The sequence below is a fragment of the Protomyctophum parallelum genome (genome assembly GCF_964188405.1).
Source record: "Protomyctophum parallelum genome assembly, chromosome: 10".
NCBI classification, from domain to species: domain Eukaryota; kingdom Metazoa; phylum Chordata; class Actinopteri; order Myctophiformes; family Myctophidae; genus Protomyctophum; species Protomyctophum parallelum.
In genome coordinates this window covers 2,021,382-2,043,672 of record NC_139704.1, presented here as the reverse complement: position 1 = coordinate 2,043,672, position 22,291 = coordinate 2,021,382, and positions in this window count along the sequence as shown.

Here is a 22,291-nt window from a genome sequence, read left to right as displayed (position 1 = left end):
ACACACACACACACACACACACACACACACACACACACACACACACACACACACACACAGAGACACACAGAGACACACACACACACACACACACACACACACATGCACAGGAGGAGAGAGAGCTTACAGCTGCCTGGTGCCCTATTTTCAACAGTCTGTAGACAAACACATGGTTCCTGATATCTGGAAAAAGTCATTAATAATTCCTGTTCCCAAAGTATCTTGTCCCTCTGTGAACAAAGATTATATACCTATTGCTTTAACGTGTGGGGTTATGAAATGTTTTGAGAGAATCATTGTGAACTCACTTAAATCATGTTGTGCTTCATGTTGTGCATCATGTTGTGCTTTAGCTATTGAAAAATAGCAGATCTACAAGCTTGTAGGTCTGCTATTTTTGAAAAATCGAAGAGCGACTGACATAGAAGACATTTTTTTAATCTGATCTCAGGTCAGAATGAAAACTGTCAGGATGTAGAAGACATTTTTAGAATCTGATCTCAGGTCAGATTCGCTTGCACTTTCTCCGTAGGCTCAGGCTCTTTGGCGTGAGCAAGGGAGTCATGTCAACCTTCTATGATGCAGTGCTAGGTAGCATTATTAGATAATGGCATGTCAGCCTGGTTTGGGACACTCTCTGTCCAGCTCAAATCTAGAATAGCTCAAATGGAAAAAAACTGCCATGAAGGTAATTGGTAGGAAAGATTCTCCATCTCTTCAGACAATCTTTGAGAAAACGGTGCTCAGTCTGTCAAATAGTGTTGTCTGACCCTTCACATATATTATCTTCAGAGTACCTCTGGTAGACGCTACAGAACTGTGTGTGTGTGTGTGTGTGCGTGTGTGTGTGTGTGTGTGTGTGTGTGTGTGTGTGTGTGTGCGTGTGTGCATATGCGTGCATATGCGTGCGTGCGTGTGTGTCGTTTGCTATAGCCAAGTCTATATGGACTTTAAAGATGGAGTGCTGTGTCTATGGATTTAACATTATTCTAATAGACCCCCCCAGGTGTGGTTATAATTTTAAAATATGTATTCCCTGTGGATGTTTGGTTTCTTCTTGAAAGCTGAAAGCCTTTGAGTCAAAAGGCCCAATCGAAAATACACAACTTAAGTAAGTAAGTCAAGTGAAACTTTATCACTTTATTGACATCGTAACCCTAGGGCCTAAAAAAAAAAAAGTTTGGTTTCCGATTGGCTGTCCTTTTTGGGCTGAGTAGGTAGGGAATTTATTTTATTTTATTTTATTTTTTTATTTTTCGTGGGAAGGATGGGTAGCAAGGAATTTATTTTATTTTTTTATTTTTTATTTATATTTTTTTCGTGGGAAGGATGGGTAGCAAGGATTTTTTTTTCTTTTTTTTCCTACGGCAATGATGGATAGGCTTCTTTTTTAATAACTTCAATATTTACCTGAAATACCATCTTTTAAATAATGAATGGTTCAAGTACACATAACACTGTATGCCTACAGCTAAACATTTGAAAACTTTGAATAGAATGTCCACACACTGGTTGAATACTTTAGAGTTTTAATTCAACTCCAAACCAAAGTAAAGTGCTGCATCACTCACATACCAAAAATAAATACAAATGTAAAAAAAAAATCTTCAAGTAATAAAGCTGAAACATGAACTTGTGTTTTGAAGCAGAGAGCTACTGGCTATCCCTGGATCAAACAAATTAACTTAAACCAACCAATGGCATGAGGAGTTGGAAAACCAAGAATACTGACTGGTGAATGAATTATACCAGGATTTTAAAATAATAAAACATTTTACCCCAGGGTATGAGATGAGCTCAATTCAGAATGAGGAGCTTTAACAATTAAGTCCATTCTAAATACTGATATACAGTATGCAGCTTAAAAGTGAATAGTGTTAGAACGGTGGTTGGTCAAACAGATTAGAACGGTGGTTGTTGAACTTGCTACCCCTGTCTGGCCTCTGGTTTGCGAACCAAATTAATTGCTTAGTGTTCAGCATCAAAGTATATAACTTAAGTTAACTTGCCATATGCTTAAATGTTCTATACGCCCATCGATTAATCCGCAATAGCTCGTTTTGGAAGCGTCGGGGCTTAACGAGACACTGCTGTCTCGTTGAACCCAGCTGGGTGAATAACCTAAATCAACGTCACCACAGTAAATGCTCCATATAACTATGAAAGCGCTAAATGTTAATGTTCACTGCATACACGTAATATAGTTGACCAAGCAATGTTACAGTCCACTGTAGGCTACAGCTATTTGGTTTCCAAATCGTAGCGCTGTAGACTACAGCAATTTAATTTCCGCATCGCAGCGCGAGTGGACTTGCTACCGCAGCGCGCCTCATGTGTGCCCAAAAGAACAGATCTGCAAGCTGTCGACACGCAATCGAGCGGCATGTTGATATTTTTTATGTCTGCTATTTTGGTTAGGCAACGCACATTACGCGTGGTATGTGGGTTTGAGAGGCAATGATTAATGTAGGCCTACAGTAGCCTAGTAGATTATAGCCAAGTTGACAGTTGTCATAATATTGTATAGCTCTGTTCTGGACTGTTGCACAACGTTAGCCAACGGTGAATGATGAAAAAGTTGCACTTTGTTAACGAGGACATGCTGCGTCACTTCAGAGGATCGCTGCTACTTTGATTCAAAGATGTTTACTCACCCCTGGAAATCGCTGGAAACCATTATAATGTTGGAAATGGAACGTGAGTTACAACCTCAAGTAGCCTACCATGCACCTCGCGATGACGCATTCCAAAACATTTGCGCACGTGATATTTTAGACGAAAGAAAACTTTATTTTGACTTTGCGCGTCCCGATGGTCTCATCAAAGAGAATTTTAATGATCAAAGACCTTTATGGTCTTGACTCGGTCGTATTCTGAGCTTTTTTTTTTTTTTTCACCAAATGCCAATAAAATAATATGAGTCGCGCATATTTAATAGAGTCGGTCGGCAACCGGAAACCAAAGTTTTTTTTTGTTAGGCCTAGCCCCTCTCCTAACCCCTTCCACGTTATCATTCACCAAAACCAGACCAGAACTCCCACCACGGGACTCAGACAATCAATTAATACCTTTGCAATGACTAGATTGATTTAAAGTATTTCCTACAGCTTTAAGTAAAACATTACAATTTCAGGGGTGGTGCTGAGGTGGCGACATAAACACATCATTTTAACACTTTCTGTACACTATTGTTTAAAAAAATAATAATCAGGTGTAAAGGAGCAACTTGGACACTCATGCATGAAGGAAGCATGAGTTCAAGTCCGTTGCTCTGTCCAGGTTGGCGGAGGGTGTGTAGAGCCCAGGATCACATTAGATAATTGACACATGGGTGAAAAATGGGTTACAAAAATCATGGGATAAAAAATTAAGATGAAAAAATAAATAATAATAATAATCTTCCTCCTGGTATAAGCATAGTAGGGGAGAGCCGCCACGGTTGTAACGCTTCACGGTTGTAACATGGACGTTATCTCTTGATTGGTCAACGCCACCATGACGCCATCGCGTCAGTATGTGTACAGCAACGTACTCTACGTGCCCAGGAAGTTTGAAGTGTTTACCTTTATCCTACGGGGAGTTATTTTAATTAATTAAGTTAATTTTACACCTGGAGTATATGTGTGCTACAATTTCTTTCTTGGGTGTTGGTGAATAAAAATCCACATGGATGTCTTCATGCTTATGTTCTTCATTAGTTTGCATCGTGTTTAGACGGAATTCACGTTCATTCTGGTCTGTAAGCAACGGCAAAGAAAACTTGCAAAAGTGGGCCATTTGTAACATGTTACAAATGGTCCGCTTTCCATTCAATACCATTATATGTAATATTTACATATTTGACATATTGGCCAATATTATATGTTCTAAAATTGTATTGTATTGTGTAGTGCAGGGGTAACCAACCAGGGGTTCGCAAGCTACCAGTAGCTCGCGGGAACCTTTCAAGTCGATCCCGAAGTGTCAGACTGACGGGCAGCCAGTCACCACTGCCAATACACAGCAGAATGTCGTTCGCAAAAAAAGAGCAGATCTACAAGCTAACAACGTGTAGAGGCTCGATGCATTTCAGCTTGAAGATCTGTTCCCCTTGCTTCCACCGCACCGCCCTCGGCCCTCCCCCTTTTAGCACTCTGTGCTCATGTGCTGTGTGTCTGTTGTTCCCCTCGCAGGCAGCACACAGAGCATCAGAGTGAACGCAGCATGATAGCGTCCCCGACACGTTGAATATTATTCAATATTATTATTTGTAAAGTTCGAACGCCAACTTTTAACACTGCATGGCTGCACGCACAAATAAAGAGTGCACTCGCACACGCACATGACGGATTATTATCGATCAAAACAATCCTTAGCGTCAATTACAAAAGCATGTGTTGCACAGCATGAATGATAAGTATGGCATGAATTAGACCGTTCCTCACCCAGGAATCAGCCCAGCTCCTAATCCAGACAAGAGTCTTGTCAAAACTCGACTATTGTAACTCCCTCCTTACTGGCCTACCAGCATGTGCACTTAAGCCTCTCCAGCTGATCCAAAATGCCGCAGCTTGCTTGGTCTTCAACCAGCCAAAATTTTCACATGTCTCCCCCCTGCTCCGCTCCCTCCACTGGCTCCCGGTCGCTGCCCGCACAGAATACAAAACTCTGATGCTGGCATTCAAGGCAACCAAAGGTATGGCTCCCCCATATCTTGCAAGTATGATTGAACCCTACAAACCCTCTCGCGCACTCAGATCAGCCAACGCAGGGAAGCTGGAAGTACCCTCACTAAAAACGCCGGGACAACGCTCCACACGTCCCAAACTCTTCTCCCTTCTGGCTCCAAAACTGTGGAATGCACTTCCCATTGCAGTCAGAACTGCAGCATCACTCCCAATCTTCCGCCGTAGTCTGAAAACCCACCTTTTTAGACTCCATCATGGCCCATAGCACTTACCCTACCCCCTTAGATAGCATTTCTGTAGACTTAGATAGCATCTGATACAGACTTTTTTTTTTTTTTTAAGATATTTTTTTTGCGGCTTACGCCTTTTATTGATTTTTTAAGGGACAGATAGTAGGCTGACAGGAAACGGGAGAGAGATGGGGGATGACATGCGGTAAAGGCCGTGTCGGGTTCGGGAGTCGAACCTGCGGCACACCGCGACTGGATCACCAGTCCGGTGCCCAGACCGTTACGCTACGGCCTGGGCCATCTGATACAGACTTATAGCATGTTATGTAGACGGCACTATAATTGCATTGTATATAGTCATAGCACGCCATAGTACATATGTATAGCATAGTAGTATATATATATAGTTTATATGTATAGTCTCATAATATAGATATTCCACTGTTACTTTCTTAGCTTACGCATGTTTTATGATAAATGCTTTTGTGATGTATTCCCATGCTTTTGTTCTTGATTATTGTAAGTCGCTCTGGATTAAGAGCGTCTGCTAAATGCCTAAATTGTAAATTGTAAATTGTAATCACCGACCTGGCTGGATAAATATCACTATGACAAAGTGTCAAAATGTTTAGTGCCGCTGTCAAAACATGACACAGTGAGAGTTGAAGATTCTAACTATTGAACAAGAAAGCCACAGTTTTGAAGGAAGTGGGTCCTAGACAGGGCTTGACGCTTAGCTCATGGATGCATGGATGATACAGACTATCCGTTTTTATCCTGCTGTTCTATCATGTGATATTCGATGCAGGGCAAGATGCTCGATTGTGAATTAAATTGTAACATTCTCCTTGGCTTTGACTGCTTCAGACAGAACATCTGACACACAGCTACGGTAGACTATTAATTTACTAAGCTGGTAACTTACTCGGCTGCCTACCGTTGCTCGTTAAGCAGGTCACACAATGGATGGACCACTGATATTTATCCAGCCAGGTCGGTGATTACTAATATCATTCATGCTGTGCAACAAATGCTTTTGTAAGCATTGTTTTGATCGATAATAATCCGTCATGTGTGTGCGCGAGTGCACTCTTTATTTGTGCGTGCAGCCGTGCACAGTGTTTCTCCCACGTTTGGTTAAAAGTTGGCGTTCAAACTTTACAAATAAGTTTAGTATTCAACGTGTCGGGGACGCTACCATGAACTCGTAAAAGTATGACTGACTCACATCTTAATGACACCCTCAGACTGGCAATCACTAAATATGAACCAGATTTCAAAACGCTTGCAGATAAAGTGCAGTCACAGCAGTCTCATTAAAGGTGGGCTGACCCTGAGAGTATGTCACCATATCTGTGCAAATATATATGGTCATGTTATGCCTATGTCATTTGAACATCTGCCAATGTGAATATTAATTTAAATGAGAAACAAAATATTGTGCTGTAAAAGCAATCCATGTCCTTTGCATTTTGTTTTATTTTAAAAAAAACTCAACAAAGAAGTTTATTTGTATTTTTGTCCTAATATTTTTTATTTCTAATACATTTGTCTTAATATTATTTGACATTGATAATATAATTTACTATAAGTTTTTATTCTTATTTAAGCTTTAGTCTTTGTGTGGATGTGTGCACATGCATTGAGCCTGTCAGAAATAGCAAAAAAACAAGTGTTTTTTCTAACACGTTTTAGTGGTAGATCTTGGCTTACAATTGGGAATAAAATGGGCTCTTGGGCTTGAAAAGGTTGGTTACCACTGGTGTAGTGTATTCTAAAATTAGTTTAGGGTTGTATAACATTGTACAACTCAATCAATCAAACGTTTGTTTAATCAATGTACGGATATTATTAAACTTTGCTGTTTCATAACTTTGTTCAACTATTGATTCAACCCTCCGCATGGGGGTGTAACAAACAGGATAGTAATTGTGATTTAAACACACACCGTTATATTACTCAAACACACACTTCCTCCAAGTTGTAATAAGGCTCTCAAACATTCACTTATTTTCCGGCCATTTTATTACTAATAACTCATAACACACTCACACACGTACAAACACACTTCTACTAAACTTGTGTACAGTAAAAGCCCTATTTGCTTTGTCTGGCCCGTGTTTAGATATAGTTCAAATAGCTTCCACAACTAAATGCCCTTCAATCAATAGCACAAGATTCAGAGGTCGCGACTTCAGTCGCGTTAGTAGCATTAGGTAATAAACTGAAACACAAAAGAAACACAAACACATACTATTAATTCACAGATCTAACGACTGCACAAGCGTATCACTATGACAGAGTATTTACCGTACTTATTAACACATTATAAAGACTCACGCAAACGCCATGATCCTGCTTTGTCTTGTCACATTGCTTACGAATGAATGAAACGGGTCACGCGTATTCTGCATTGTCTCTGTGAGAGCACGCCTCTTCGACATCTGACACTTCCTTCCTCATGCAATTGTCATTACTTATTAACTTGTGTCCCACTAGTATGCGTCTTAACATTCCTTCTAGCAGTAGTTAGTACAACACATTTTACCCCCCAATTTACTGTATTAATATCTACATCCCTGAGATACTGTAATTGGTTGATAAGAGGATTTCTGTTCTTATATAACACAGAGTATATCTATAGGCAGTGAACTTTCTTAGTAACACTAACATCTATACATATACAACACAACATGTAGTTACATATATAAGCTGGGTCGGCACTTAATATTATAATGAGCCCACCACCCGGAATAAACGCGACACCTCCCACTTTTAGCTACGGTTTGAAATTAAACCCAGTAAGCTAAATAGATACCCCACACTCATTTGTATACAAAAACATTCAAATAAACAATAGAAAAAAAGTATATCAATCATGCTTCTATCGATGAACGCCTCCGGATGGCACTCACCAGGTGAACTCATGAATCAATAAACCTATTCTACTTTCATACTGAATAAATTTTGATCTCAACTGACTATAGGAGGTCGACACCACCGCTTCGCTCCTTACTGGATGGCAAGTATGCCCCACCACCCAGTCTTGCCTCAAGTAAATACCCATTAAGCTAATCTTACCCGCGCAGCATGCATATATGGTAGAGTTCGTTTGGGTATTTCTCAAGAGGACTTCTAGTCTAATTTACTGGTCTTCAACCGGGATTAGGACCACCAGCCTTCGCACATCACGATGGAGGATGACAGATGGCCACGCCACCTCGTCCTTTTCCACCTGCGACCAACTGATGGGCAGACTTGGACATGTCCGCACCTTTACGTCCCTGACAACACCCTGGTTATCTGGATAGACCTCCACGACACGACCCATCCGGAATCGACCTCGTAGAGCGTTCTGGTCCGCGACCCACACCAGGTCGCCGACGGCCACATTCCGTGCTGGAACGTGCCATTTCTCTCGGATAAAGAGATGTGGACCCGCCAGCTGGCTCCACCGCTTCCAGAACTTGTCCACCTCGCGCTGAACTGCCCGAAGACGACTGTATGGGTAGCTAGGGAAGTCAAAACCCATGTAGTCTCCCCTGGGCCCTGCCCGCCCCAACAGCAGTGAGTTGGGAGTGATGATGTCCACCGAATCCTCGCCGACCTGAGCTCTGGCTCCGATGGGTCTTTCGTTGGACAGGTTAGCAGCAAGGTAAAGTAGAGTCTGGAACTCCAACGCCGACAGATCATCGGTGTCGCCGACGCTGCTCAACGCCCTTTTTAGAACATGGACGGCAGCTTCGGCCGCCCCGTTCCGATGCGGAGAGTCCGCTGGGCTAAACTCCCATGCCCAGTCGGTCCCTGCAACTGCTGCTCTCTGCTGGATCTGCTTCTTGTCAATGTCCCCTAGGAACTTGTATAGATCCTCCAATGCTGGTCTTGCGCCAACAAAGTTCGTACCCTGATCAGACCACAACTTTTTGGGGTGGCCTCTCAGAGCAGTGAATCGCTGGTAGGTCTGCAGAAAGCCTTCTGTAGACAAGTCCTCAACTAAGTCTGCATGGACAGCTCGTGAGGCCATACAACTGAAGACCACGCCCCAGACTTTTCTCTTTACGCGTCGCCTCACAATGCCTCTGACAGTGTAAGGACCGAACAAATCCAGCGTTGTGTACTCGAACGGAGCTGCTGGACTTGTGCGCACTGTAGGAAGATCAGCCATCACTTGACTGGATAGCTTAGCTTCCCGCTTACGACAAAACAGGCAAGAGTCGATCACTTTCCGTGCGACCCTCGGCCCCTGAATCACCCAGGCCTTCTTCCTGACTCGCAGGAGTGTCCCAGCCACGCCTTCGTGGTTTGCACGGTGAGCCTCCTCGCACAGTAGTGTGCTGACTCGTGCTCCGTAAGGAATGATGGGCACGCCTTGACTTTCTTGGTCAACGGTTTGAACTCGGCCTCGGCATAGCAAGAGACCTGTCTTGTCGTTTTTACTAACTACAAGACGGTTCAGTGTCGTTGTCGGGAAAGAAATCCCCTCTTGGGCAGCAAGGCACAGCTCCATAAATGCTGTGTCGCGCTCTCCGACAGAGAGCACTGCCCCCCACTGTACACGACTGCCGGACTTGAATAAGCCCCTGTGGCCGCGCAATACCCTGCGGACGTAGCCTACTGCCCCGCAGAGTTTTGACAGTGTGCTGCATCTAGTCAAGTCCATTTGGTTCACAAGACCCGACCCCCACAGCTGCTCAGTTTCGTCGTTAGATGCTGCCCCAGAACCCCCATCACTGACCGGTGAAGGACTCCTGCTTGCTGCTGGAGACCCCCCGTTGACCGGTGAAGATCTGTCGCTGACTGGTGAGGACCTGCCACTGCCTGGCAGCGTCGCAGACCCCTGGTTCCTAGTCTGGGATCTAGTAACAGCAGCAGAGAATGCCTTTCTCTGCAATGTACTCACGATTTCTCGCGATGAAGCAGCCACCTCAGCAGCAGACTTCATGGGCCATTCCTCCACTGGTTTGGTCAGGAACTCTGGTCCCTTTTGCCACAGGGAGTCACTGTCTAATTGCTCAGGAGAACCCCCCCTTGTGACTAGATCAGCTACATTTTCCACCCCGGGAATCCACCACCAGTCAGTCACAGGCCCCGCCTTCTGGATTTCCCCAACCCTGTTTGCGAAGAACGTTTGGAACCCGTAACTGTCTCTTTGAATGGCACCCAGCACTGTCTGACTGTCAACAAAGTGATACCACCTCGCGATTGTCAGCCTGCTATGCTTCAACACGTACTCTTTAAGCCGTGCGGCAAAGACAGCACCGCAGATTTCAGCTTTCACTGCATCGCCTTTTTGATCTAGGGGAGCCAACTTGGCCTTTGACTCCACCAGACGGGTCTCTACCCCGCTAGCAGTTTCCCAGCGCAGGTAGAGCACCGCTCCGTAGGACTCTGAGCTCCCATCGGAAAAGGTGATGCCCCAGGGTTCCCCCACCCATCCGGGCGGAGTGATGCACCTAGGGAACGTGATAGAACTCAGCTTTGCATATTCCACAAAAAGCTCAACCGCTCTCATGCGGAGATCGCTAGACAGCGGTTGATCCCAAGTGTCTTTGGTCAATGACCCTGCCTCCTGGAACGCTCTTCTGACTAGAATAACGCCCTTCTGTTTCAGAGGCGTCACAAGGCCAATGGGATCATACAGCCCTGCTACTTGACTCAGCAACATCCGCCGAGTCAAAGGATTTGGCGTTTTCTCCGCCACCTCCTCCAGAGCAAGGTTTTCCTCGCTCCGCACTTTTTTCTTTCTTGCGGAAAAGTTTATGGCAATCATGATGAAGAGGCTGTCCTCCTTCACATGGTAACCAACTCCCAGAGCCTTGTTGTCTTCCTCTCTCATTTGATTTGGCAACAATATAGTCTCTGGTCTCATTTCTCCATCTCCTTCCCTCCCACTTTGGCCTGACCGTACCCAGGGCTTTAGGTGAAACCCCCCGGTGGCCAGAATGGTTTTAACCCCCGCCAGTAGCTCCTCTAGCCTCTGGGGGCAATTGTGAGATAGAAAAATGTCATCCACGTAAGCGTTTTCCACGATTACTTCCCTCTCGTCCACCATGTCAGTGAACTGAGGTAGATACGCTGTTTCGCGCATCGCTATTTGAGCTATGCTACCAGCTGGACGGTCACCCATGTTGACCCGTACCACAGCGTAATCTTCAATCTCGCTGTCAACTGAGTCCCTCCATAGGAACCGGTGCAAATGTACCTCCCGCTCTTCAAGCCAGACCGAGTGGTACATTTTGCTTACGTCGCCGATAGCAGCATACTTCCCTTCTCTGAAACGAAGTAACACTGCTCGGATGGGGTTCAAGACGTCAGGACCCTTCAACAGGATGCTGTTCAAACTCACACCTCGAAATTCTTGACTACTGTCCCAGACTATTCTAACTGGCGTGGAAACAGAATGTGGGTTTGGTGCCATGAGATGGTTAATCCACCAGACAGCGCCGTTCCACATGTCCATGACAATTTTAGACAGTTTGACAGCAGCTCCTCTCTTGAGCATCTCGTGCACCTGGCTAGCATAAGCCTTTTTCCACACAGGATCTCTACTGAGACGTTTCTCAGATTTTAAGAACGTGGCCACAACCGCCGTTCTATTGTTCGGTAAAGTATCTGGATTCTCTTTCCAGGGGTAACTCGCGTCCCAGTGAGACTCGTCACTGTGCGCGTCACTTGTCTTAAAAGTTAAACCCCTTTTGACAATCTCCATTTCTCTTTCGTCAGCGAGAGACATCTCCTTTCCACCAGGAGCGCATTTTCCACACCGACAACCTCCACATAGAGGGTTGCACGCGGCGCCGATACTGTCCCAACGCCACCACGACAGAGCGGTGGCGGAATCAGTATGGCAAGTAGCTGCCGCCTTAATCTCAACGGCAGCCCCTCTCATTGAAAGAGCTAAATGGGTTGACGCCTCTCTTGTGATCATTTCACTAGCGTCAAACAGAGTAGGATGCACTCCGCTAACCGTTTTACCCAGAGCACCCTCCCATAGGACCAGATCCCCGACCCTTCTCAGCCTTTGCGGGGCTAGACGCCCCTCTCTAGCGCTAATAAGTATTTCCACTTTAGCTGGACGTCGCAACTCTTTCGGTTCGGTACCCGGAAAAAGTTCCGCAATGCGTGAAGGACTCACTTCAGCCTTGACGTCTGTAATTTCATCCAGACCGTAACAAGTCATGTCATGGCTTCGAGAAGAGCCCTTCTCCATTATTTTCAAACAAACTGAATAACGTTGAGTTTGATATGATCTGGTCATGCCACCCACACCCTTCACAAACAGAGAGACAGGCACCCCTTTTAGTCCAAGTCTCTTCGCTGCTTTGTGGGTAATATAGTTAGTGTCAGAAGCGAGATCAATCAAAGCGCCCGCCCAGTCTCCACGTCTTGTGGTCACTTCCAGTGTCATCATGAGAACCGGCAATTCTGTTTGTCCGTCGCCATCAGCGCAGACAGTCGTGGCTATATTATTAGTGAAAGCTTTGCGCATTATTACTAGTTGTTCTGGTGATAGTGCTGCTTTTGCAAACACTTCTTCCACTTCACGTGTGGGGCCCCGCAAGTCCCTCCCCACGTTACTAGCTTCCCTCGCGCCGTCATTTATAGCACCACTGTCCTTGTTACGTCTTTTTAGGCACAACTGAAAATTGTGAGGCGCTTCGTTTTTGCACTCCACAATTTTGCATAGGAAACTGTTGTTCCGCACTCTGCACTGCCCGTCATGCTGGCCTAAACACCGCACGCATGCTTTGTGCTTCTTAACGAGAGCCCTTTTGCTCTCTACATTAGCTCGTCCGAATACTTTACAACGGTACAGTTGGCCCGTATGATCATTTTCCCCACAGATTACGCAAGACCCGCGCGCCCCCGGGCTCTCACCACTAGTGGTACTGGTAGCCTTTGTGGACGCGCGTTTCTCGCGCGCACCGCTGCCCGGCCTGTCTGAGTACCGCTCATTTTTATGGCTTCGTGGCGAATCATTACGTTTGGTCTCTGAGCTTGTTGCATTTAATATCTCCTGTTCAACGAGCACTGCTGTATGCTCGCGGAGAAATTCAATGAAACACTCAAATCTGTTCTTGTATCCGACATTGCCCTGATTTTTAAACAAACCTTGGTGATGAACTATCCACCTTTCTTGTATTTCTGGCGGCAATTTTCTCTCCAGATTATAAATTACGACTGGATTTTTGATAGCCTCATCTGCATCTAGGTCAGATAGATCAAGGACTGATTGTTCTATCAATCAAACTAGATGCAACGTCTCTTTGTGTTGACCAGGTCCACTGCGTACCTTAGGCACGCTATCCAGATTCATTATAATCTCACTGACTATTTGTCCTACGTTACCGTATAAACACTCCAGTTTACGGTACACTTCTTCAGTAGTTTTGCAATAATCCAGTCTTAATTCATCACTGATCTTTTTGTCAATGGAATCCATCAATAGTTGGTAATGCATGTCGTCACCCCAGTCAGCGGATTCACACAGCGCATATTTTCTATGCCATTGTGCTTTCCATCTGAAATAAGACATGCGGTCTCCACTAAATTGTGGTAATTTCATCGGTTGGGTAGCAAGTTTACTCGCCTTTGTTTTCCCATTTGCCCCGCCGTCAGCGGCGGCGAGGGCTTGAGGAACCTTCTCCTCTTTAATTGCTACAGGCTTAGTTATATCGCCTTTGTGCGCCAACTCCTGGAGGCGTCTATTTTTCTCCACCTTATAGTTGTTGACTGTTTCCATTAATCCGGTCAAATTCTCGCCAGAAATGCAACCTTCATACTGTTCAAATAAGGCTTTCACGTCTGCAAAGGACTCCTCAAATTCGGTAGCCACATTACTGCAGAGGCGTTCCGTTATTTCGTGCACTTTATGTTTGTCAGGATCTGCGTAACGGAACGCAGACTCTACCCGAGTTATAGCGCACTTAAAAGCCGCATTAATACACCGGTCCCACAAATGGTCCTTCACTTGTTTAGTGCCTATAGTGTATTTCTCTTCGCCTGCTTTTATTTTCTCATCTACCGCGAGGATTTCCTTTTTACAATCCTCGTCATCAATTTCTTCTAAAGCATTTTTATACTCTAGGCTATCATTTAGAAATGCCTCGTAGTCCTTCGTCACACCAACTATCATAAGTTTGAGTTCTTCCTCAGACTTTGCGTCGGTGAATGGCACTATTAAGCACTTAGCGGCGTTCTTGGTCAGCGTTCCTTGGCTTTTAGAACGTGCCTTTTTAAAGTCGGTTAAGTCTGCTAAGGTTGCCATGGTTACGATATGGACGCTCGCCCCCCCCCCACCAACCTTTCTGTTTCAAGATGGCCGGGATCGGGACATTCCTCAATGGCGACTGCTCAGGATGTGGCTGTGGAACACGTGTATTGTATCCCCTCAAGCGCCCCTCCTGTTAGCATTAGCATTAGCTCCACGTTAAACAAAGCTATCCCTATGCTATCAGCATTAGCATTAGCTCCACGTTAAACAAAGCTATCCCTATGCTATCAGCATTAGCATTAGCTCCACGTTAGTCACAGCTATTCATATGCTATCAGTTTTAGCATTAGCTCTCGTTAGCCGAAGCTACCTCTAATGCTCCTTGGTTGCTAGGCTCAATGCAATGTCAATGGAAAGGTGGCTAGCTTCTTTCTGGATCACAGGATTTAGCTTTAGCTCGATTTCTTCCCAAAAGTCAATGCACAGTTTCCTCCTTTTTGCAACACACAATTCCAGCGATATTTCCCCCAATGCACAAGCACTCCTGTGGGCACTGAAACTTTTATTTAGGACTGCAACAGCCGAGCACTTTATCAGCACCCAGGTGGTTCCTCTTTAGCAGCAATGTAGCCGCTAGCACCCTACCCCGAACTCCAAGTCCGGGTCACCTTTCACTAAGGCGAGCGGATGATTCCTCGCAGGTATCAGCTACTTCAGCAGCCTGCGGGCGGTCGCGTTGGTTCTCGAACGAAGGCGACCGGTGACGGGTCCAGAGCTGCTCCGGGATGGCCGTCTTTGTCTTGCTTCTCCGCTAGCGTCTTGCTAACAGCCAGACATCCACTGATCACGTAGTAGCCTAAGCTAACACGGGCCTATGGCTTCCATTAGCATCGTGGTTGCACTGAATGCTAAGGGATGTAGCTACGGTGTTTACACGCGTTGCTATGGTTTCGCTCCGGTGGTTCCCGTTATAATGTTTTAACGGTGACCTACACACGTTGCTTTTATTACTGCAACGGTGATTCACGTCGGTTGCTTCGTTACTTGCACCGGTGATTACCGAAGTTTGCTTTATTACTGTACGGATATTATTAAACTTTGCTGTTTCATAACTTTGTTCAACTATTGATTCAACCCTCCGCATGGGGGTGTAACAAACAGGATAGTAATTGTGATTTAAACACACACCGTTATATTACTCAAACACACACTTCCTCCAAGTTGTAATAAGGCTCTCAAACATTCACTTATTTTCCGGCCATTTTATTACTAATAACTCATAACACACTCACACACGTACAAACACACTTCTACTAAACTTGTGTACAGTAAAAGCCCTATTTGCTTTGTCTGGCCCGTGTTTAGATATAGTTCAAATAGCTTCCACAACTAAATGCCCTTCAATCAATAGCACAAGATTCAGAGGTCGCGACTTCAGTCGCGTTAGTAGCATTAGGTAATAAACTGAAACACAAAAGAAACACAAACACATACTATTAATTCACAGATCTAACGACTGCACAAGCGTATCACTATGACAGAGTATTTACCGTACTTATTAACACATTATAAAGACTCACGCAAACGCCATGATCCTGCTTTGTCTTGTCACATTGCTTACGAATGAATGAAACGGGTCACGCGTATTCTGCATTGTCTCTGTGAGAGCACGCCTCTTCGACATCTGACACTTCCTTCCTCATGCAATTGTCATTACTTATTAACTTGTGTCCCACTAGTATGCGTCTTAACATTCCTTCTAGCAGTAGTTAGTACAACACATTTTACCCCCCAATTTACTGTATTAATATCTACATCCCTGAGATACTGTAATTGGTTGATAAGAGGATTTCTGTTCTTATATAACACAGAGTATATCTATAGGCAGTGAACTTTCTTAGTAACACTAACATCTATACATATACAACACAACATGTAGTTACATATATAAGCTGGGTCGGCACTTAATATTATAATGAGCCCACCACCCGGAATAAACGCGACAATCAATGTATTTCCCCATTGAACTGACCAAAAAAAAAAGAAAAGCTCAAACTGGTACACCCGATACTATTTAATATTTCCCTTATGTTTGATACATTTTCTTATCACATCCATGGTATGAAAACAATGCTAAGGAGTTGCTTCAATTAAATATAATTGCTTTAAGCTGAAAACGATATGTTTAATGGTGTTTTTTAGCGTTGTTACATTTATCATGCATGCTGTTACAATTAATCCGATATGCGCAGCAAATGTAACACTGAAACAGCGTCCACGTTCGGTTTAATAACTCCCGACCTGTTTTATCAAAAAAATAACTTGAAGTGGTTTATGGTAGCAGACATGTGTAGGTCCGTTGCCTGAAAATATTACATGTGTAGATAAACGGATCTCTGAGTAAAAAAATGAAACGTGCAAAATGTTACATCCTTGGCGGCTCTCCCCTACCTGATGATGATGTTTTAGGCACTCATCTTTAATGTTTGCTTAGGGCATGGTCATTTAGCCGATATGGCACCTTTAATCTCTAGTATTTGTTTTCTGAGCTCAATCAGTTCAAAAAGACGTTTCACAGCAAATAGAAAAGCAGGATATTAAAAAGAACAAATAGCAGGAGGAGGGTTCTGGGTGTGCCTATAGAAGGTCATTGGGCGGGATGGTTACTATTAGGTAAGATAGTTACAGTAGGGATGGTTACTATAAAGACATGCAAAAAGTCCAACGAGATGAAGCAAACCGAGCTGTCGGAAAATGGTTCTGAACAGGATGCCGCCGCGATGGCTGCAGTGGATAGCATTGTTCTTGGGGATCCCCGCCTTAAATGCTGGTAGGTGACTCCGGTTTGTCAATTAATCAGTTCACTAAAGTACAATTTATGTTATTTTTTTTATTTTTTTTATTGGGAATCACAAACTAATGAATGCATACAGTTTGTGGTTGAGTTATTGCATTTTTTTTTTAAATTGATTAATATTGAACAGCAATTAGCCCTGTGCAGTGTGCACAGCACCATTATAAAAGAAATATTTTTAATTTGTGTTTTATGTTGAATCTGATAATATTGTGGGGCTCACCATCCATGACATGACATTCAATAAATGTATGGAGCGTTTAAAGCAGGGGTTGGCAACTTTGACGATGGCGAGGGCCAATATATTTCCACACTCACTCCAAATTACTGTCGTTGCAAAAATAGCCGATCTACAAGCTCAAAAACGCGTCGCAATGGATTTAGATCAGCTATTTATTGCTCTTTTTGAATTGGAATCCTGAAAAGTAACCTTTTTATTGAAATTTCAAATCTACCTAGTTATAGTTATGTTAACTTTATGAACTGTTAACATAACTACATTGGACACAAAAGACAATAACATTTTAATACTAGTCATTAAGTACTATAGTCATTTAATACGTCATGAAGTAATTAAAGCGGGTTTGGAATTGCAACAGCTGAAATCAATACTATCAGTATTCTGATATTAAAGGTATATTCAGTGATTTCACTTAATTAAAATATCACTTATTTTTTTGTTTTGTTGTGATAATCCTCCCTACTATAGAGTGTGCTGGCCATATAAGGAGTTCCTCCCTGTCCCCAGTTAACCCCTGGGGGTCAAAAAACCTTAGGTTTCGTTTTTGACTCTCTATCCTGATTGGACGAAAGGCTGGGTCCTACAGCCAAAAACGAAACCTAAGGTTTTTTGAGTGAAATCACTGAATATACCTTTAACATGCGGGCCGCATTAAGTGAAGGTGGGGGCCGCAAGTGGCCCCCAGGCCGCCAGTTGCCCACCCCTGATTGTACAAATTCACTGATGAAAATATTTTCATGTGATTTGAGAGTAAGATGTTTTATGTATTTTCTTACAGTCTTAATTCAGTCCATCAACAAAGGCCCTTTAATAGGTAACGAGGAAGAAGTCTGTATGTAAAGAAACACACTGCAGACAGGAAAATGTACGCACGCACGCACGCACGCACGCACGCACGCACGCACACACACACACACACACACACACACACACACACACACACACACACACCTATTTATCTTTAATTCAATACTAAATTATAGTTATTCTAGCACTGTGCATTGTCTATTAGCCAAATTCATTGTTTTTTTGGTCATCCCTGCAGCGGTTAGACCATCTCGTAATGAGGATTTCTGCAGTACATGGGGGAACCGTCACTTCAGTACATGGGGGAACCGTCACTTCAGTACATGGGGGAACCGTCACTTCAGTACATGGGGGAACCGTCACTTCAGTACATGGGGGAACCGTCACTTCAAGACATTTGATGGAGATGTCTTCCAGATGTCTTCAAGTTGTAACTACGTCCTGACGTCTCAATGCAAAGCAGCTTATAGTCAGTTTAACGTCCAACTGCAGAGCACAGACGAAGGGTATAAAGTCACACTGAACCTGGAAGGATCGATCATTGAAATGACCAACAACTCCATCACAGTCAACGACAAAGTGTACGTATCTATTGGTATTTACCACATGAACCCAATTCTGGGGCAACCTTTCTGAGAAAATAGCCACTGTATAAGGGTCGATTCATACTCCTATTTTACCGCTGTTTCGGCGCTGTAGTGCCAAAATGATTTTGGCTCGTCATACATTTTCAGTAGCACCGAAGAGCCGACTTTAGGACGGTACCCGCCCCCCCGAAGGTCAAATGACGTCACATTGTAGGCTCTACAGAGCCAAATGACGTCATATTGTAGGCTCTACAGAGCCAAATGACGTCACATTGTAGGCTCTACAGAGCCAAATGACGTCACATTGTAGGCTCTACAGAGCCGAACCGACTTTTATTCAGCTCTAAAATAGTATGAATCGGCCCTAAATTGATCTCTGGTAGATCGGCTTCCGTTCCCAGATAGCTTTATCCAATGGCCCATAACCAAAGAACCGACAATCACGGCCAGAAAATGTTTTCTCCGGGTGAAAGAAAAGACAGCACACAGCGTTTTCCCACAGCCCGGTGTACGTTTCGGGTTCCAGTGGAACCTTAATAAATGCTGGCGGTTAAAGTCGGGGTGCAATGGCTTTTTCTGTCATTTTATTTTGCCGTTTCAGTCTGAAACGGAAGCCTGTGTGTTTCTGAACCAATCAGAGCGTCGCATCCCTTCAGGCTATATGCGACATTAGTGTCTACGGCGCTATACATGCACGTATATATGTGGCTTATTTCTAACCTATAATTTTTTCAGACACATATTTTAGCATGCTGACTATTACGTTTAAAATGAGTAATACACTGTCTGGATGTCATCTTGAATGAGATTAAAAATGAAGTAGTTACAACATCAGCTGTGTTTGGAGGAAAGGCGCAGTGAATTAAATCAAGATTCATTTGTATTCATGCAGGCTTTTGATATAAAAACACACAAATTGAACATTTCCCATTGTTTTGGCATCTATGCTCATACAGTATGATGACCATGGATATGCTCTAAAAGTATATGAAAATGTTTTTCACTTCACTATGTCTTTAAGGAAGAATGAATGAATTAATAGCATGGCAGTGAGTGCAAATTGTTTAGTCACACCTGCACTAGGACATCATCGGTTAAGCATGTTGACTGCAGGATGTTAAATAACACAGCTAACATACAAACATGACCAAAGCTTTGAAAAACAACTGTTTCTGTGTCTCTTCAGGGTGAAAGATCAGTTCAGTCAGTCTGGCGTTTCAGTGGAGAAAGTTTCGTCCTACATCAAGGTCAAAGCTACGTTCGGCCTCGTGCTCATGACCAACTTTGAAGACTCTCTGTGGGTAGGTCTGGAAAACATACTCCTTCTTCATTATTAATTATAACAAATTTATACAAAAGTACTTTTTGCAAAAGCCAATAGTCGAACATTAATGATTGAAGTCATACAATCATTATAATGATGAGGCATTTTGAGCATTTGAGATAGGTGTGCTGTCATGCTGATTTAACCACATTGTCAATGTGACTAATCAGATCAACCAGATATTGTACAGTTTTTCAAATACAATACAATACAATACAATACTGCTATTTATGAATATTAATGTTAGGATAAGGTAAGCAGAACATTGTTACTGAAATATGTTTTAAATTTGTTTTAAGGTGGAATTGGATGAGAAGTTCAGAAACCAAACCTGTGGACTGTGTGGAGATTTCAATGGAGTTGATATCTACAATTAGTTTATTGAAAAAGGTAAAAAGAAGGAAAAAACATGAAGAAAAGGAAAAAACTGTAATAATGATAATAATAAATTAGCTGTCAAGCAATGCAATATGCAACATAATCGTATAATCTATACACACACACGCACGCACGTGCGCACACGCGCATAGTCACATTTAACATCTTTATTTGCATTCACATTTTACAAGACATTTCTTGAACACAAACAATAGTGGATGCGCAAACTTGAAAAATAAAACTCTACAACAAGTGCTTCAGGTACAGATCACGGGTACAGAAAGCATCGCCTTCTCCATATATGGCGACTGCCAATTATTGCAGACACTGAACAGAATTTTGCCGATGCCTTAGCTCTCGGCTTGGGCATGCCTGCAATCTGCAATCACGACTGATTTATGGACATTACAGAGGCTTCCAAATATGAACACAAGTAGCTTACATTTGTAGCCAAGCTGTATAATAGCATCCTTAAGACACTGGTACTTAAGCACCTTGGTAAGGAATGCCTCTTACAGACTGTGGTCAAATGTACATGCCACTTCCAAAATGGTCACTTCTCTACTGTCCTTATCAACAAGAACAATATCTGGTGTATTAGCTGTGACATCTGAAACACACACACACACACACACACACACACACACACTTTTGCCAGGAACACACACACCCTCTTTCCTGGAACACACACGCGCACACACACGCGAACAAGGAAATACACACACAAACAAGTCCGCACACTAAGTCCCAGAATGACAGCAACATGGACTAATTTCGTAATACCGACGTGAGTGCCTGGAGTAGACTGGGCTCGAAACTGGACAAACATGCGATATCCGATGCCCATAAGAGTTGCATGATTAAATGGGATCACTTTAAAAAGAGTGCATCTTCACTCTTCAGGCTCTATTGCAGTCCGAGAAAGGGACCCTTAGCTGCAAAGGTGAATGGTGAATTATTGCAGATGGCCTTTCAGAGTACAGTGTTACTTGGGGACATGAGGAGACAGGAAGTTATACAGGCTAAACTAGTTTTGTTTGTCAACGTAGCTTAAATAGTTGGTGTCAGTTCATTAAGGTGTGTACTCTAGGTTGATGAGACAACTATGCAATGGAAACATACCTGAGATTCAAAACAGATAATTAAGTACATGATGAGTGATTCATGAAGGCATGTCATGATTTAAAGGAATGTTTCACTGTTCACTGTTTCACTGTGTTGTTGTGGAGCATTTGCTATAACAAAGTAGATAGATTAGACCCCATGCAGTAGTGGCATTGCTGTAACTTGGTATCTGTAATGTGTTCTGTTGCTGCAGGGTGAACTACTGTATGGGTAGCATTATTATAGTATAATTGATGCCTTACAGCCCCCCCCCCCCCCCCCCCCCTGTCTGTCTGTCTGTCTGTCTGTTTTGGAATGAGGGAACATAGGGCTGAGGGAACAGGTCCTCTAAAACGTAACAATTGTCAATTTGTTTAAGATACGTTGAGCAGCTTGAAATCAAGGAGCGTTTTCTGTGTTTTATTGATTGCTCAGCAGCTCGTGGTGCAGCTGCTATAGTGGACGCTATAAACACAGGACTGGAGATGGGTGGTCGTGGTTTAAAAAACATCCCAATTGTTGCTCAGAGTTATGACGGTGCCTCGAGTCCGTAATGTCGGGTCACGTTTCAGGCGTGCAGCAAAAAAAAATGAAACCTTGTGCTGTGTGTGTGTGTGTGTGTGTGTGTGTGTGTGTGTGTGTGTGTTTGTGTGTGTGTGTGTGTGCGCACACACACACACACACACACACACACAGCACTACGGGGTTTCATTAGTACAGCAGGTAGTAGTGTGCTGCTGTACTACCTAAATAACTATTTTTTTAGGGGTTAGGGCATTGTAAAAACGCTAAAATAATAAAATAAAGGTTAAAAAAATTGCTGGTCGCTAGCCAAGCTGTCGCAACCCCTGGCGTCTAGTTCAAGCTCCGCCTATGCTCATGGGC